Below are 13,776 nucleotides of genomic sequence, written 5' to 3' on the forward strand. Positions count from 1 at the left end.
ATGTTTGTCCCTGTTTCAAATTTAGCAGAATTTATGTTTTTCTGATAGGGGCTCTTTTCAAACTGACGTCTTATCCTTCCTAGTGCCTCAAACTAGATTCTGTTCAGACATGTTATAACATGTTAGTATGAGTTTATTTTGATGCGAAAAAATGCTTGAAATCCGTGTATAGTTTTTTTCATAATATTAATACATACTTTCCATGAACTTTTTGAAGACCTTCACATCGGATTATAACCCAAAGTATGAAATAAATATAAGCGAGTCCATACTGATGAAAACAGATGATTAAATAAATCAGTGTGGGAGAAGAAACAAATTTTCCTTACAGAAGAATTCCAAGTAATATCTGTGAACACTTTTCCCACCCCCAAACCCACCCACCAGAAGGTGAAGCTTAATCCTCTCCTCCCACTTGAGGATGGGCTGGACTTAGTGACTTGCTTCCAACGAACAAAGTATAGAATATGGGAAAAAACAAACTTTACAGTGGAAAAGCCTGGGAAACATTACCCTAAACAAGTGAGGAAGGTTAACATTATCAGTGATAAGTCATGCTGATAATCACGTACCTCTGGTATGATAAAAATATTTCACCTCTCTGGGGTTCTTCCCCCAAAACCATAATGGTAGTTAACGGAGTCGAGGACGTGCTATCCCCAAATATGCTTAATCGGTATATTGATTATTTTGAATGAAAAACATTGGAGAAATTGTAGCTTCAGAGAGGGCTAGCTGACCTGTCTCTCCCTGCATGCAGCCAGCCATAAAGATTCCTCCCAGTGACATGGCAAGAAAATAGTCCCTTATCACCAGAGACTGAAAATTAGGGCTGCAATGAACCTGAAAAATAAACTTCCTGAAACAACCCTTACTTTCTTATTTATTTATTTATTTATTTTAGACAGAGTCTCGCTCTGTCAGCAGGCTGGAGTGCAGTGGTGAGATCTCAGCTCACTGCAACCTCCGCCTCTGATTCTGCAATCTGATTCTGAACATAAAGCAAGCCCAGACTCTGCTAAGTGATTTTCCCCTGTGGTCTGTGTAGCCTGCTACCTCCCTGAGCTGTAGTGGGATGTCCAGGGGTAAAGAGAATGAGACAGGAGTTGGCGAGTTCCTCTTGCTCGGCATCACCAGTGACTCAGGGAAGCAGCAGGCCCTCTTCTGGCTCTTCCTGTGTATGCACTTAGTCACTGAGGCTGGAAACACACCCATCATCCTGGGCATCGGCTCCAACCCTCGCCTGCACACCCCCACGTACTTCTTCACTCATCTTTCCTTTGTCAACATCTGCTTCATCACCAACCTGATCCCCAAGCTCCTGGTCAACCATGTGGCAGGAACATGGATGATCTCTTTTTTTTTTTTTTGAGACTGTCTTGCTCTGTCACCCAGGCTGGAGTGCAGTGGCCCGATCTCAGCTCACTGCAAGCTCCACCTCCCGGGTTCACGCCATTCTCCTGCCACAGCCTCCCGAGTAGCTGGGACTACAGGTGCCTGCCACCATGCCTAGCTAACTTTTTTTTTTTTTTTTTGTATTTTTAGTAGAGACGGGGTTTCACCGTGTTAGCCAGGATGGTCTCCATCTCCTGACCTCATGATCTGCCCGCCTCGGCCTCCCAAAGTGCTGGGATTACAGGTGTGAGCCACCTCGCCCGGCCTATGGACGATCTCTTATCCCCAGTGCCTGACTCAGACGTACTTCCTCATCTCCTTTGCCAACGTGGACACCTTTCTGCTGGCCATCATGGCACTGGACCACTATGTGGCCATCTGCAGCGCCCTGCAGTACTGCTCCATCATCACCCCCAGCTCTGTCAGGGGCTGGCCGTGCTAGCGTGAGCAGGCTCCAGCCTCATCTGCCTGGTCCACACGGTCATCATGAGCAGACTGGCCTTCTGCTCCTCCGCCCAGGTTTCACACTTCTACCGTGACGCCTACCTGCTCATGAAGATTGCCTGCTCACATACATGTCAATCAGCATGTGTTCCTGGGGGCTGTGGTCCTGTTCCCGGCTCCCTGTGTGCTCATCTTGGTCTCCTACATCCGCATTGCTGCAGCCATCCTCCGGATTCCATCTCCTACAAGAAGGCGCAAGGCATGTTCCATATGTAGCTCCCACCTGTCTCTGGTCACCCTGTTCTATGGAACTGTCCTGGGGATCTGCATATGACCCCCAGACTCCTTCTCAGCCCAGGACACCATAGCAACTATCATGTACACTGTGGTGACCTCTATGCTAAACCCCTTCATCTACAGTCTGATGAACAAGGAGGTCCAGGAGGCCGTGAGAAGGCTCTTCAGTAGGGGCTCACACCCATCATGGTGCTGGTGAGTGCTGGGCCGATGTCTGGGGAGGTTCAAGATAGGAGGAAACAGAACCCGACTCTGGACGTCACCTCAACACCACTTCCTTCCACACACCAATTTAGACTATTTTTAGAGAAGGGAAAAAAAAACTGAAAGTGGGAGAAGAATTAGAAGAGAATTTTACTATTATTAGAAGAGATATGCCTATCTCTGGGAATCTAAATCAGCTGCAGGTAACAGAAAATCCCAATTACATCTATTTAAACAAGACGGGTTTATTTTTGTCTTCCATAATGACAATTCCAGAATGGGAAGTCCAACGCCAGAAACGTGGCTCCTTCTAGATCCCTCCTCCCCCAGCCATAGAGTGAGGCTTTCATCCCTGTGTTTCCAAAATGGCTGCTGGGGATCCCACCATCTTGTCCTGTCTCAGTGGAAGGATGAGGAGAGGAAGGGCAAAAGAAGTTTATCACTTTCCAGGGATTTCCCAGAATCACCACTCAGCATCTTCTTTTCACATCTCAATGGCCACCTGCCTGCCACGCAGGCTGGGAAAGGTTGTTGTCATATGTTGCTGTTGTTTGTTCACTTGTTTGTTAGGGTTAGATACATCGCCACTTCCAATAAAATATAGATTATCTTAGAAAGGATGAGAAGGAAGTGGATAATGGACAAACAAAGGGAAGAAATGCAATACCTGACTTATTTTGCCACATTCACAGATGTGAGGTCATATTGTTATATTAGGAGTTTTGTACATGGATTCCCTCTGGACTGATCGTGTATTAGGAGACAAACCAGACGGGTTTCCACACTCCTGAGGCTACAGAATCTGAAGACAAATCCCGCAGTTCTCCCAAACATCAGAGTGAGGTTCCTTCTGGTGGAGACAAGCAGTGTGAGAAAAAGTGATGGGCAGATTTAGTGGCATTAACTTTTTGTGAGACTATAATTTTTTTAAGGAGGAGTAGATTTTATTTGAGATTTGTTTTTCCTCTGTGGGAACCTCTGTGTTTTGTTTGTTTGTGACAGAGTTTCACTCTTGTTGCCCAGGCTGGAGTGCAGTGGCACGATCTTGGCTCACCGCAACCTCTGCCTCATGGGTTCAAGTGATTCTCCTGCCTCAGCCTCCCAAGTAGCTGGGATTACAGGTGCACGCCACCATGCCCGGCTAATTTTTGTGCTTTTAGTAGAGACCAGGTTTCACCATGTTGGCCAGGCTGGTTGCAAACTCCTGATCTCAGATAATCTGCCTGCCTTGGCCTCCCAAAGTGCTGGGATTATAGGCATGAGCCACCGCGCCCAGCCCCTCTGTGGGAACTTAATATGGGGGAAAACTTATACTGTTAAAATTTTGCACATTGTACTATTGATATAAACTGCTCTTAAAATAAAGCACCAAAATACCCCAAATGTAATAAAGGAGACAATGAAGCATATAGTAAAATAGCAAATATTTCACAAGGCTTTGTGGAACATATATTTCTAGGTCCAATATCAAGGGCTAAATCAATACAATTTGTAAAAAATCAGCTGCAAGAGACTTTTTAATTGCTATGCTTTCTTAGTCTGATGTTTTGACATTGAGGACCTCTATAATGGGAGAGGGACTGTGCCTCTGAGAGTTAGGTAATTCCTAGAGATAGCAAACAACTCAACCAGGGTGGTGCCTTTGACATGCGAGCTCATCATTCCAGAACCCAGACCACTCCCAGCTCCTCACTCTGGGCCAACACTCCCGTTCCATAATCATCCCAGGTCCAGGTAGCAGGCCACTAGGTACAGATCCTATGCCCAGAGCTCACTGAAATTACTCAAACCAGCCAATCCTAAACCTGTGTAGCCTGCCTCTCCCATTCCTAACTGCAGAAACCATAACAAAGGATCTTCCTCATGTTTTCTTCTTGCTTCCTCTACCTCCTGACCAACGCTAGTACTTCCCATGTGGCCCACCGTGGCATGCTGTGCCTCCTGTTTCTAGCAATCTGTGATATAAAAACTTCTTCCTTCAAGGCAGTCATTTCTGTGTCTGTGTGTCTTACCACACCTGATTAAAACAAACCCCGGGAACATGTTTATCCCGATGTGATTGTTTGTTTGTTTTTGTATTTTTGGTAGAGACAGAGTTTCACCATGTTAGCCAGGCTGGTCTCGAACTCCTGACTTCAAGTGATCTGCCCACCTCGGCCTCCCAAAGTGCTGGGATTACAGGCGTGAGCCACCTCACCCAGCCCTGATGTGATAGTTTTATAATTGAGAATATCCAGTATGCTTGGAGTGGTGAAGCAGGCACTTAAGGTGTGAATCAAAGGTTAATCAAACTGTGATTGATGGTGATAAAAACAGGAGACAGGGAAATACTGGGTAGAAGAGGGTGGCTCCCTGGCAAAGGCCCCACCCTCCAGCCTGAAGACCTGCAGCCCTAAGTGAGGACAGGCATTTCTGTTTTCATGCCCAAAAAGTTGCCTTTTGGCCCTCCATGCCCCCCATCCTGTGCCCATATAAACCCAAGACCTTAGGGGTTACAGACAGAAGTGGCTGAATGTCAAGAGGAGCAGAGGAACAGACCAGCAAACACCAGCAGACCAGCAATGGTGGAATGACACAGCAGAGAAAGGGAGAAGAGGACGTCTAGACACTGAGGGGAGTTCAGCCGCGGATGGTCGGGCTGACTGTAGGGGAAGACCACCTTCTCACTCCATCCCCACTTCCAGCTCCCCATCCATCGCACTGAGAGCCACCTCCGCCACACAGTAAAACCGTGCACTCATCCTTTCAGCCCACGTGTGATCTGATTTTTCTGGTACACTGGGCAAGAACTCAGGCTGTCACACTGGCCCCCTTCCCTTGCAAAAAGGCAGAGGGTTTATTGAGCTGATTAACACAAGCCGTCTGCAGATGGCAAAGCTGAAAGAACACACTGTAACACATGTCCACATGGGCTTCAGGAGTCGTAGACACCCCACCCTAGGCACCGCCATGGGGCCAGAGCCCAAAAGCACTCCCCACAGCCTCTGCATCTGCCCGTCTGCATGCTCCCCCTACGGGCTGGAGCAGCCATACTCCTGCTGCATGTCCTGCCAGGGGGATAAGGGACCTCTCCACTTTCAATGGGAGAGTAAACTGGGACAAACTTTCTGAAAGAAAATGTAGCAATTTTTACCAAAGCCAAAAAAACCTGGCTCAACAAATCATATTTTAGGAATTTATCATTAAAGAAACATAACAAGTTGTTACGACGTTCATTATACGATATTGATAATAATAAAAAGAAAAGATTTAGATGTCCATTGCTTTGGGAAGTGTTAAATAAATTATTATTTTGTTCTTAAAAATCATGACAATCTATACTTACTAACATGGAAAGATGTCAAAGATACACTCAGTTTTTTAAAAAAGCAAGTAAAAGGACAAAATAAACGACTCTGTACACATAATCATGCACAGAAAAAATGTTAATAGTTATATATAAAATCTTAAGGATGAGTATCTCTTAGCGAAGGGTAATTTTCGTATAAAGTTTTTGCATCCAAATATTTTAAGGGAGTGTTTTTTCTCTTATAATCAGAAAAAAAGCAGTTTCATTTATTTAAAAACTACAAAAATACTGAGGGTAGTACACAGAAGCCTGTCACTTACATGTTCCTTCCAGTTTGCCTGACTGAGGAGGAAGGCCCAGCAGTGATAGACGATGGAGCAGCACGTTGGTGGTAGGCTTGAGGAAGTAGTTCTACAGGGCAAGCCAGAATGGAGAGAGGGATATCATGCAAAAGGGCAGAGTAGAGATCTCCAGGGTCAGCACCCCCACCAAAGCAATGACTGACCTTGAAAGAGCAAATGGAATCAATGATTTTGGAATCCTGGAACCTGATTGGACCCTTAGAACAACCAGTGGAGTGCTTCACGAAGCGGGAGGCTACTGCGCTTTGGTACGAGAGCAGCATGTATAATCAGCTACCACCCCTCCTCCCACCATTTCTCAGCCCCACTGGAGGGTCAGGCTACTGCCAGATCAGAAAGCCGGGACCTTGTCTTGCAAATCTGGGGATTGTATAATACGTATTGGGTGATCTGAATAGTATTCTGAGGGACCAAAGCAGACATCAGCCTTGGTTTCATCCCACTTCGCTACAGTAGCTTCTCCAAACCCTTAAAGAGATAAAGCCCCTTTTTGTCCCCTTTTTGGAGCCAGGCATTTAAGGGACTCTCATCAGTTGATGCAAGTGGAGGGCTCACTTCGTTTCTTTCCTTTTTCTCAGGAATTACTGTCCTTTACCGTTTGATGCCCAGTGTCCTAAAACCATCAACTCATACATTTTGTCCATTTTCAGCCAGAAGATAAGTTCACTGTTACTCCATTCTAGCCAGAAGTGGACGTCCAATTAATTTTTATTTTTTTGAGACAGAATCTCACTTTGTTGCCCAAGCTGGAGTGCAATAGCGTGATCTCAGCTCACTGCAACCTCTGCCTCCTGGCTTCAAGTGATTCTCCTGCCTCAGCCTCCCAAGTAGCTGAAACTACAGGCATACGCCATCATGCCCAGCTAATTTGTGTGTGTGTGTGTGTGTATATATATACACACACACATATATTTTAGAGGAGACGGGGTTTCACCATGTTGGCCATGCTGGTCTCAAACTCCTGACCTCAAGTCATCCACCGGCCTTGGCCTCCCAAAGTGCTGGGATTACAGTCATGAGCCACCATGCCCGGCCTAGATAATTTATTTTTGACAAAGACCTCAATGCAATTAATTGAGGAAAAGGGCAGTCATTGCAACAAATGGTGCTGGAACAACTGGATTTCCACATGCGGAAAAAGTAAACTTCAGTCCCTACCTCATGTCATACACGAACATTACCTCAAAATGGATCACATGTAAGGGGCAAAACTGTAAAAGTTCTAGAAGAAAACAAAGGAGAAAATCTTTACAACCTTAGCGGGTGTAAAGGTTTCCTAAATAGGACACATAACTTCTAACTATCAAAGAACAAAGTGATAAATTGGACTCTATCAAAATTAAAATTTTCTTTTCACCAAAAGATATCCTTGGCCTGGCATGGTGGCTTACACCTGTAATCCCAGCACTTTGGGAGGCCAAGATGGGTGGATCACCTGAGGTCAGGAGTTCAAGACCAGCCTGGCCAATATGGTGAAACCCTGTCTCTACTTAAAATACAGAAATTAGCCGGGCGTGGTGGCAGGTGCCTCTAATCCCAGCTACTCAGGAGGCCGAGGCAGGAGAATTGCTTGAACCCGGGAGGCGGAGGTTGCAGGGTTGCAGTGAGCCGAGATCGTGCCATTGCACTCTTGTGCTGGGGGATAAGAGTGAGACTTCGTCTGGAAATTAAAAAAAAAAAAAAAAAAGATATCCTTAAGAAAATGAAAAGGCAAAAGCAAGCCACAGACCAGGAGAATGAATACGAGTATATATATATATAATATATGTAATATAAAAATTGTTTATATAATGTATTCTGGGAGGATTTTTACCTAGAATATATAAACAATTCACACAAATATTTAAGACAAACAATGTAATAAAAATGGGCAAAGGACTCCTTGTGATTTGGGTCAGGGCAGACTAGCTGTGATTCAGGTCCCTGAAGGACATGAAGCTATGCCAACACTGGACATACATAGCGCCTGCTCACAGTGAATGATTGCTAGTAAAAGTTCATAAACAACATGAAATATTCAGTAACAGTGCACATGCACCTGCTAATGTATACAATCCAAACAGGCATTTCAGAGTGCTTCTCATCTGTGATGCCCAGAAAAGACAAATAAATTTGTCAAGAAAAAGCTAAGGGAAGTTAACCATAAGTAAATCTGCCCAAAAGGCGGTTTAAGTTCATAGACTGTTATGAGGTTCAATGAAGTTGAATTGATGGCTAGGGAAACAAAAAGCCACAGCTCTAATTGGGGCCTCCAGCATCAGCAAACTCCTGACTCTCTTTAGACAGGCTGAAACCCTTTGCTGTCAACTAACCCACATTTGTAGAAATATTTGGCATTGATTTGTTGTTGTTTTTTTTTTGAGACGGAGTCTCATGCTGTCACCCAGGCTGGAGTGCAGTGGCGTGATCTCAGCTCACTGCAACCTCCACCTTCCAGGTTCAAGCAATTCTTCTGCATCAGCCTCCCAAGTAGCTGGGATTACAGGTGTGTGCCACCAAGCCCAGCTAATTTCTGTAATTTTTTTTGGTAGAGATGGGGTTTCACCATGCTGGGCAGGCTGGTCTTGAACTCCTGACCTCAGGTAATCCACCCTCCTTGGCCTCCCAAAGTGCTGGGATTACAGGAGTGAGCCACCGCACCCAGCCTGGAATTGATATTATTTTGATATTATATTCTGGGATCCATGGAGTAGCAAGTTGAGCTCCAAACTGATCCCACAGTTCATCCGATTAGTGGGTGAGACCAGATAGTGACCAGAGGTGGAAAGCATGCAATCTTTGAAGATAAGAGGACAAAGAATTATTGCCTCATTAGTACAGTATAAAGGCTATATCATGGGCCGGGCAAGGTGCTAATCCCAGCACTTTGGGAGGCCAAGGCGGGTGGATCACCTGAGGTCAGGAGTTCGAGACCAGCCTGGCCAAAATGGCGAAACCTCGTCTCTACTAAAAATATAAAAATTAGCCAGGCGTTGTGGTGGGCGCCTGTAATCCCAGTTACCTGGGAGGCTGAGGCGGGAGAATTGCTTGAGCTTGGGAGGCCGAGGTTGCAGTGAGACAAGATCACACCACTGCATTCCAGCTTGGGTGACAGAGCAAGACTCCATTTCCAAAAAAAAAAAAAAAAAAGAAAAGGATGGGGGGCAACCGCAAGGTGGTTCCGGTCACGCTTGGGCTCACCCCATGTGAAAGCCTCGGAGAGTGGCACCTGGCAACTACATCTCACCCCCATCATTCCCACCCTGCAATGTGCAAGCCCAAAGGACCAGGCATGCGGACGAAGAGGAAGGAGGGCAGGAGGCCTAGGACACCATTGTGTGGTGTGCTATATATGAAATGGCCGGGTCCTCTCTAACCTCCAATCCACTAGGAGAAGCACCCAAGAACTCTCCATGCAGGGCATGCAAGAGAGAAAGAGCAGATGTCTGCCAGCTGCACACAGTGCTGGGTGGACGGCAGAATGGCCTGACTCAAACAGCTGCTCAGTGTGATGTGACCCTGGCACCACGGGTGGGAACGTGGCAAAGGTGCCTGAGCTTCTGTGGATGGCGGTAACCTGAACAGCCCAGCAAGAAGTCTGGCGAAGTTGGCTGGAATATAACCAATGATCTGTGCTGCCATGTAAGGAAAAATGTTGCTGATGCAAACTAAAAAAAGAAAAGTTTTCCTGAAGTAGTAATTAAAATAGGCTTTTGAGAGACTATAAAAATATTGACTGGGTATTTTAACAATATGAACCAGCGAGATGTGAACATAACTTTGTTCTTTTCAGACTGGGGAGAGTTGTGCTTCCAGATCTGGAAACATCCTACTTTATTACTGGATCAACATGGAGTGTGAGAAAAGAGTGAAACCAAAGAGAATCTCAAATTTCTGACCCGAGTAGCTGAAAGGACAGAGTTGTCATTAACTGAGATTTTTTTTTAAAAGTAAGCCAACACCGGGCGTGGTGGCTCACGCCTGTAATTATTCTAGCACTTTGGGAGGCCGAGGCAGGCGCATCACAAGGTCGGGAGATCGAGACCATCCCAGCCAACATGGTGAAACCCAGTTTCTGCTAAAAAATACAAAAATTATCTGGATGTGGTGGCGCGTGCCTGTAGTCCCAGCTACTAGGGAGGCCGAAGCAGGAGAATCGCTTGAACCCGGGAAGCAGAGCTTGCAGTGAGCCGAGATCGTGCCCCTGCACTCCAGCCTGGTGACAGAGCGAGACTCTGTCTCAGAAAAGCAAAAACAAAAACAAACAAAAAAAAGTAAGCCAACACCAAGTCCTGTCCTAATGTCAACAGGACTTCGGGTGATGCTGACAGGTCAGTGTTGGTTATTCGGTTGTAACAAATGTGCCTCTGTATTTCTTTTTCTTCCTCCCTTCCTTCCTTCCCTTCCCTCCCTCCCTCTTTTCTCCTTCTTTCTTTTTCTTTCTCTTTTTCCTTCCTTCCTTTCTTTCTCTTTTTCTTTCTTTCTTTTCCTCCCCTTTCCTTCTCTTTCTTTCTCTTTATTTCTTTTCTCCCTCTCTCTTTTTATTTTTCCTGGGTCTTGCTCTGTCACCCAGCCTGCAGTACAGTGATTTGATCACTGCTCTCGAAGCTTTGATCTCCCAGGCTCAAGCAATCCTCCCACTGCAGCCTCCTGAGTACCTGGGACTACAAGCACATGCGGTCTTCGCCATTTGGCCCAGGCTGGTTTCCAATTCCTGGGCTCAAGTGAGCCTCCCGCCTTCGGCATCCCAGAGTGCTGGGATTACAGGCATGAGCCACAGCACCTGGCTACTCAAATGTACTAATCTTGCAGGATGTTAACAGGTAGGCTGTGAGTGTGTGGGACAAGGGGCTATGAGAACTCTCTGTACTTCTGGCTCCATTTTCCTGTAAACCTAAAAACAGCTCTAAAAAATACAATCTATTTTTTTAAATATGGGTAAAACTGATTTGGGAGATAAGACAAAATATCCTATTTTAAAAACATGTTAATTTTGAGATACCTAAAAGAGACACTTGCTGAAGTATGAAAGTGATCGAGGAAATGCGGAGATGTGAGTCAAAGGACACAAAATAGCAGTTATGTGGGATGAACGAGTCTAGACATCTAATGTACAACATGAGGGCTAAGGTTAATACAATTGTAATGTACTAGGGATTTGTGTTCGATAGATTCTAGCTGCTCGTCACAAAAAAGTAACTACGTGAGATGATAGATATGTTAATCAGCTTCATTACAGTAACTGCTGTACTAGCTATATGTATCCCATAATATGTTGTAATCCTCAAGTGTACACAATAGCATTTATTTTTAGAAAACAAGTGATACTATACTCTGGTTTGATATGTTATTTCTGTCAATTAATACTACATTTTGCATGTTAAGCACTGTCATACTATTAGATAACACTGCTTACAAAAATACTATGGATACTATGAAATTATTTTGACCCAAACAATGACCTTTCTTTTTTTTCTTTTGAAACAGAGTCCCCCTCTGTCACCCAGACTGGAATGAGTGATGTGATCTCAGCTCACTGCAACCTCTGCGTTTGAGCTCAAGTGATTCTCCTGCCTCAGCCTCGCGAGTAGCTGGGACTACACGCATGCGCCACCACACCTGGCTAATTTTTTTTTTAATTCTTTTTAAATTTTTGAGGTGGACTCTCACTCTGTTGCCCAGGCAGGCTAGAGTACGGAGTACAGTGGCGCAATCTCGGCTCACTGCAACCTCCGCCTCCCAGGTTCAAGCGATTCTCCTGCCTCAGCCTACTGAGTAGCTGGGATTACAGGTGCACATCACCATGCCTGGCTAATTTTTGTATTTTTAGTAGAGACAGGGTTTTACCATGTTAGCCAGGCTGGTCTCTAACTCCTGGCCTCAAGTAATCCTCCCGCCTCGGCCTCCCAAAGTGCTGGGATTACAGACCTGAGGCACTGCACCTGGCCACAATGACCTAATTATTTAAGGAATAAATGGGATGTTAATGGCCCATTTTATAATTCAAATCCTGGTGATCATGAGTATATTAACTTATATTCTTTTCTATATTTAAAAAAATAAGCAGTGTGTTATTACACTATAGTTTTGCAAGATGTTGCCATTGCAGAAGCTGGGTGAAGCATACATAGGATGTCTTTGATTATTTATTATACCAGCATGTGAACCAACAATTATCTCAAAAATCAAAGTTCAATTAAAAAAAATTAACCAAAGATCAAGGGGTTAGATGATAGGGATAGGAAATGAGTTAACAAAATCCTTTATCCATCTCTGTAAAACAATTTGACCTTGGGTTAGCTTACTACCGCAGTTCCCCTACCTACCAAGAAAGCATGTCAACTATGTTCCTAAAGCAACTTATTTATAGTTCTGATTGCCTTGGTAACCTGCTAAAAACACTCATCAGTTTCACTACTAGGCAACACTGCTTATGACAAACCTGACTCCTGATTGGTAAACTGTATCTGAACTTGGCAAGCCCCTTGCAGGAACACTGAAAACCACACTCACTATATTCATAGGTTATTATAAGATAGTGGGTCTGGTAGGGCTTAGGGCTTCAAAGCCAGCATGAGTTCTTCTTACCTGAGCTGTCACTTGACACATCAGAAGAAACAGCTACTGAATACCTGTGCGTGCTTTTTTTGTTTTTGTTCTTGAGACAGAGTCTCACCCTGTCACCTAGGCTGGAGCACAGTGGAGGGATCCTGGCTCACTGCAACCTCCGCCTACTAGGTTCAAGCGATTCTCCTGCCTCAGCCTCCCAAGTAGCTGGCATTACAGGTGTGTGCCACCACACCTGGCTAATTTTTGTATTTTTAGTGTAGGCAGGGTTTCACCATGTCGACCAGGCTGGTCTCAAACTTCTGACCTCAGGTGATCCACCCACCTCGGCCTCCCAAAGTGCTGGGATTACCGGTGTAAGACACTGCGCTTAGCTGCTTTTTTTTGTTTGTTTTTTAATTTAGATTTTCCTTTTTTGGAATCAGGGTCTCTCTCCATCACCCAGGCTGGAGTATAGTGGCATAATCATGGCTCACTGCAGCCTCCAACTGCTGGACTCAAGCAATCCTCCCACCTCAGCCTCCTGCATAGCTGGGACTACAGACACACACCACCCCCACCACATCCAGCTAATTTTTAGGGGTGTGTGTGTGTGTGTTTTTTTTTTTTTTTAAGAGACAGGTTCTCACTATGTTGCCCAGGCTGGTCCCGAGCTCCTAGGCTCAAGTGATCCTCCCTCTTCAGCCCCCCAAAGTGCTGGGATTACAGGTGTGATCCACAAGCCCAGCCTGTATGTGCTTCTTAAAAGACTACTCTCACTGATGGACAATGTCTGACACAGACAATCTCACATGCTGTGCTCCCTGCATTTAATCCAAACATCATTGACGCAATGTAATAGTGTGAGGCAATGTAATAGGTGAAGGTGTGGCTGCTGAGCCAGAAGATATTTCTGAACACTTGGTCAGGAGGATGATCACCCAAAAGTTACACCTATCTAATCTTTGAAGCTCTAATCCATCATCTAAGCTCTTCATGTTAAGATCCATGGGTATGTTTATTAACCATATTTATTAACCTCTCCTTCTTGGGACAGAAAACGTTTACCTCAACTTAAAGATTGTTGTTCAGATTTGTCCTTCTGTGTGGGTCATAGCTGCCTGGTGTCTGGAAGCCTTGGGAACACCCTGGCTCTGTTCCTCCAACACAGAATCATGCGCTTTGTGAATGTGTTGCTTTAGGCATTCAGCTGCAGGGGAAAACTTTAAAGGTTAACTTGAAATATTTGCAGAGAATATT

At 45.1% G+C, this 13,776-nt stretch overlaps 1 pseudogene; it reads left to right on the forward strand.

The window, feature by feature from the left end:
• Nucleotides 1-1,075: 1,075 nt before the first annotated feature.
• Nucleotides 1,076-2,335, forward strand: LOC744930 (olfactory receptor 1D2-like; annotated as a pseudogene).
• The last annotated feature ends 11,441 nt before the right edge of the window (nt 2,336-13,776 follow it).

The sequence above is a fragment of the Pan troglodytes genome, chromosome 4 (genome assembly GCF_028858775.2).
Source record: "Pan troglodytes isolate AG18354 chromosome 4, NHGRI_mPanTro3-v2.0_pri, whole genome shotgun sequence".
Classification (NCBI taxonomy): Eukaryota; Metazoa; Chordata; class Mammalia; order Primates; family Hominidae; genus Pan; species Pan troglodytes.